General features: G+C 46.1%; 1 pseudogene; it reads right to left on the reverse strand.

Annotated features, from left to right (window-relative positions):
• Positions 1–644: 644 nt before the first annotated feature.
• Positions 645–2,134, reverse strand: LOC123829908 (annotated as a pseudogene).
• Positions 2,135–5,741: the final 3,607 nt, after the last annotated feature.

A 5,741-nucleotide genomic window follows, 5' to 3' on the forward strand; every position in this document is an offset into this window, starting at 1 on the left:
TCCTGGCCCTGGCTGGTGTAGCTCAGTGGATTGAGTGCAGGCCTGCAAACCAAGGGGTTGTTGGTTCGATTCCCAGTCAGGGCACATGCCTGGGTTTCAGGCCAGGTCCCCAGTTGGTGGCATGTGAGAGCAACCACAGATTGATGTTTCTCTACCTCTCTTTCTGCTTCCCTTCCCCTATCTCTAAACATAGATAAATAAAATCTTTATTTTAAAAAAATGCAGATCCTGGATTCTCAGGAGACTTGAGGGACCCAGACCCTCTGGCGGAGCCCTGGAATCTGAATTTTAACAAGTGTCAGGGATGACTCCAATTCTCATTACATTGGGGAACCACTTGATACAAAAAAGCTGAGACACTAAGAACATGATTTAGAGCTAATGGTTCTCTATTAAAAAAACTGATATGAATTTTAATACAGCAAATGAAAACAGCATTTTGCAAATGTATCACTCCAAAGGATCTCTGTATTTGAGGTAATCAGCGTGTTACACTTTGAGAGATGAGATGTTACAGCTTGTACACCAAAATTTAAAAATTAAATTAAATTTAAAAAATACAATGGTTACCAAGGTAATGCACGGCAGGAATCAAAGGTGAAGGGTCACACATTATTAACAAGAAACCCAAAGGGACGGCTGCATCATGAGCTTTCATTAGTGTTTCAACGATGTCTCTCTTTGGGTAAACTTGAACATTTCGGCATTTGAGCAGCTTTTCAGTGAAAACACTTTTACACGACTACTACTGCTGCTGTCCCCATGATCATGTTCTAGAGGTGGCACGGTGTCGACAACACAGTAGGTGCTAGTTCCGCACAATACACTTTGGGGAAGGCTCTTCCGGCTTGTCTTTGCCCATTTCCCGCTGCGCTGTGATCTGGAGCGCGCGCCTCCATCCCAAGCACGCACCTCGATCCCGAGCGCACGCACGTCCCACCGCCAACAACTGCTCGGTTTCTCTATTTTTTACAGCTCGGGGATGCGATGATGTGGGTCAAGAATGCTATTGCTGGTTATCTGATTAAGCTATTCAGGTTCTCTGAGCCAGTTTACTCATCTGTAAAATGGGAATCATAGCTTCTGCCTCACACGGTTGGAGTGAAGAGCGCTGCATGGGGGGGCAACACTTTGTAAATGCTAAATGGCTCTGTGGCAGAGTGTAAACATGGCCACAAACTCTCCTCCCACCACCACGCCACAACCTCATAATGTTGACGTTGCAAGTCTTCCCATGGAGATGTGGGGTGTACTTTCCTCCATTCCTTGAATCTGGACCATGTGATTTGCTTTGGCCAATGGGACCCAGGCAGAGGCTTTAAAAAGTCCTTGCATATTGGGGTGTGCACTATTGTTGTGCTTGGGATCCTAAGGCCACCGTGTGATTAAGTCTCAACTAGCCTTCTGGAAGATCAGACACCGTATGAAGAACCACAGTCAGCCAACGAAGACAGACAATAGCCAGCCAACTGCCAGACCCATAAGTGAGACTATTCTGGATTATTTAGCCACCTGCTGACCATCCAGCTAACTGCAGACTCATGGAGCAAACAGGCAGAAATCAGTAGAGCCAGCCTAGACCAGAAGAACTGCCCAGGCAGCCCACCAAATTGTGCGCTAAAGAAATGATTTAGAAAAGCCACCAAGTTTTGGAAGGGTTTGTTATCATGTGGCAAAAGCTAAGTGATGCAGGCTCTGTGCACATGCTGCTAGTTGGGTTGTTTAGTGTTCGAGCATGTCTTCTGTGTTTTTCTAAGATGCTGCTTAGAAGGCCAGACCACAGATGAGCAGACATTATTGTGCAAATTTCCAGTCAAGCGCTTTCATCACATGGGTACAATACCTACCAAAAATTGTTTTACAGTCTCTCCCAACCAAATCACACTCTGGCAGTGGCAAAGGGTTGAGCTGAAAGAACCCCTCCCGATTTCCCTACCTCTCATTGTTTCCAGAAAGGTGGCTCAGCAGCCTCGTGCAGAAGGACATATAACCTAAATCTTCTCCAAGCTGATTGTCAATAATAATCTTCTGACTCCACAAATGCGTGCCTAATCCGCTGCATACCTTCCCATGTGCACCCTTTCAGCATCCGGCTGCTGGCACCAAGATAAATGGCTTCATCAAAGGCAGCCATGGAAGCTTGCAACCTGTTGAGGCAGAAAAGCTTCCTGGGGGATCAGAAACATCCTAATGCCCAAATCAAGCATCCTCACTGCCATATGAAGTGTTACCATGCAGAATACATTAAATAAACCTGCAATGATGAACAGGGCAGGATTTTGCTACCCAGGTTCACCCCGGGAGTCTTTATACTATGATTAAATTCCTTTGATAGGCATTTTCAAAGTGTGTTGTTCCTCTTGCTAAACATGTTTGGCAAAAGAAGACTCATCATCCGGAAACATTATCTGAGGAGCCTCATTCAGTGGAACAAGGCACGACGTTTGTTTCTCAAATCCAGATTTTGCAACCTGAAAAGTAAGTATAGAACCAAGAATTATTTAAACTTTCCTTTTCTTCCCCCAAGAGATTTAGAAATTGTGCAGTGAGTGAATATAGCCGTTCTACCATTCATTTGACATACAGCAAATTGCCACTCGCTCTGGGAGTAAGTGACTATTTGCAAGGCTGATGCGCTATATTCAAATCACATACTCATTCCGCACCCTTCCATACACACATTTTATGAAATGGTTATGGTGCTATTATTGGCTGAGGATGACCACATAACCCATTTCCTTAAATCTATCTCCAAGCTGTAATGAATCAGGGGGACACCTCAGAATGCCGCTGGGTAGCCCAAAATAAGTCTCAGGCTCCTTCTGCTTATTATGCACAGGCTCAAATATATGCATTTGCACTGAAGAAGTTCAAATGTCTTTGTAAAAGCTGAACCGATTTTCTGGATATAATTTAGAATTTCAAGTTTCATTCCGGAAATCGAAATGAGTCCATTTAAATGGTCACCATTAAGTCAATTAATATGAAGTCTAGAACCAGGATCATACTGGAAGTTTTCTCATACTAGATCAACTGCCACTGAACTGTGGTTTGTTAATAATAAGCTTCTACTTGGCCAATAGATAATAAAGAATAACTAAAGTTATGTTAGAAATGTTTAGGTACTGGATACAGTTCTTGTCTGAGAGTGGTCCAGGCATGAGATGATGAAGGAACTGAAGGACCAGGAGAGAATAAAGAAAAAGGAAACCATCACATGAACAGAACCAGAGAGAGAGAAGGCCATGCAAATGATAATTGAAGACATGAGTATGGATGAGCTCTCCCAAGGAACTGTATAGAATAACAATAGAACATTGCCAAGGACAGAAATAACTTCAAGGACCACTAATGTTAAAAGTACAGGCTGAGCCCTGGCTAGTGTGGCTCAGTGGGTTGAGCTCCGGCCTGTGGACCAAAGGATCGCCAGTTCAATTCCAGGTCAGGGCACGTGCCTAGATTGCTGGTCAAGTCCCCAGTAGGGGGCGTGTGAGAGCCAACTGATGTTACACATTGCTATTTCTCTCCCTCCCTTCCCCTCTCTCTAAAAATTAATAAATACAAAATCATTTTTTAGAAAAAGTACAGGCTGAGCAGGAGACTCAGAAGAACTGGCCAGGAAGACAGGAGGAAAAGCTGGAGTGGTCTATATCACCAAACTGAAGGAACAGAACCTGTCAACACGAAGAGGATGGCAAGAGAGCAAGTAAGAAATGAAGGGAAGGGGCTTCACCGGATGTAACAGGAAGAAAAATGACTGGTGACTTTGGCCAGAGCAGTCTTCATGGTGTGGTGAGGACAGGCATCAAGGAGTCCATGGTAAGCAGGAAGGGAAGACAGCAATATAGACGACCCTTTAAAACTGTTTAGCCTGGAAACATGTGGGGGAGAATGGAGCAAAGACAAGAAGTGGCTGCGGGGAGAACATAGGATTAGGAAGGCTTCAGTATAGACAGGCTTGAGTGTCTTTAAATGCTGATGGGAAGGAGGGACACCTCTGCCATCCCTACGGGAGAGAATCAGAGAGCAGGGTACAGTTGCAGCAATATTGCTACATCTGGTGAGCAGAAATGTCATGTGCTCCCACCTGATGACTTTTTTCTTTCTTTTTTTTCCTTCAGTGAAATAGCACCCAAGGTACCTTTGCAGAGACTGAAGAGGCATGGGACAAATCGGAGGTAATATGGGATTGGAAAATGTTTGAAATAGTCACTACAGAAACAGAAGGGTGGACTTGACTATGGAAACACAGAGGGATGACTAGGCCCCATGGAGGATGACTTCAGGCGGGGAGGGCGGAGTCAGATGTCAGGGACTTATGGTCACAGCAGTGGTGTGATTTTCCCCAGCAGTGCTCAGCTGTGTAGATGTAAACAAAAAGCGGAAGTTAGATCCACTCAAGAAGAGGGCTTGGCACATGGGTTTGACAGAAGGGATGGAACGAAGATGTCAGAATGCTGGTGAGAGAGATTAGAGGGTCGGACCGGAGAGTATAAGGTAGACAGAAAAAGGAAGGTGGAGGGGGGCTGATACTATGCAAGAAGAAATCAGTGGGCCAAGTGAGGAGCGCTCCCTGAAGCTGGACCAACAGGTGTCAACCTCAGGTGCGATGGCAGCAACTGAGCAGAAGGGAGGACATTTAGGAAACTGTGGTCAGCGTGTGAACTGTGTGAACAGAAGATGTTAGAAGTGGTACAGTTCTAAGAGCGACCAGTCCCAGAACAAGGCCATGGAGTGAGTGAATGCAGAGGGGAGTGTAGGTGAAGGTCACAGAAGAAGGGAAGACGCGCAACCCGCAAGGACAGGGGTGCTTTGTTGTCTTCATGGGTGGCGAAGTTCATAGAATGATGGCAGGCCTGGGGTGGAGGAGAAACAAGGGGCAGTCACTGACTGAGGGCGGGTGACCAGCAAGCTGGAAGCTGACAGAGATGAGGAGTATAGAGCAGGGGTGTCAAACTCATGTTCACCAGGGGCCACATCAGCTTCGCAGTTGCCTTCAAAGGGCCGAATGTAACTTGAGGACTGTATACATGTAACTACTCCTTAACTAGGGGCCAGGAGCTCAGTGCTGCTGCCGGGTAGAAACAAGGTGCCGGGCCGGATAAAACAAGGTGGAAGGCTGGATTTGGCCCACGGGCCTTATGTTTGCCACCTGTGGTATAGAGAGTGGCAGAGTTATGTCATGTGAGTCCCCAAAGACCAGAGGGTCAAGAATGGTGTGAAAGAGCCTGGACTGAGGTGGCTCAGTTAGTTGGGTATTGTTCTGCAAAGTGAAAGGTCGCTGGTTCAATTCCTGGTCAGGTCACATGCCTGGGTTGCGGTTTCAGTCCTTGGTTGGGCGCATATGAGAGACAACCGATCAATGTTTCTCTCTCACATTGGTGTTGCTCGCCCTGTCCTTCTCCCTCCCCTCTCTCTAAAAATAAATAAATAAATTCTTTTAAAAAATGGTGTGGAAGGAACATCAAGAGTCAGGTCAGGACATGCCCCAGCTCCCAACCTGATACTTGGTGAGTGAAAGACGGATCACCTCCAGCTGACAGACCCACAAGGAACAGGGGTTGCAGTTAAGGCTGATGGGGGAGTGAGTGAGGATGCAGAGACGTGTACTGTGGGATGGGAGTTGCAAATGGTTCAGTAGAAAGGATATAGTATGAATGAGGAGGAAAGGAAACTGAAAGAACTAGAGGGATTCACACATCACAGCAGATAGGAACCCGAGAAAACTGGCATGGAGGGTT

The sequence above is a fragment of the Phyllostomus hastatus genome, unplaced genomic scaffold (assembly GCF_019186645.2).
Source record: "Phyllostomus hastatus isolate PE091 unplaced genomic scaffold, TTU_PhHast_1.1 phas_scaffold_12, whole genome shotgun sequence".
Classification (NCBI taxonomy): Eukaryota; Metazoa; Chordata; class Mammalia; order Chiroptera; family Phyllostomidae; genus Phyllostomus; species Phyllostomus hastatus.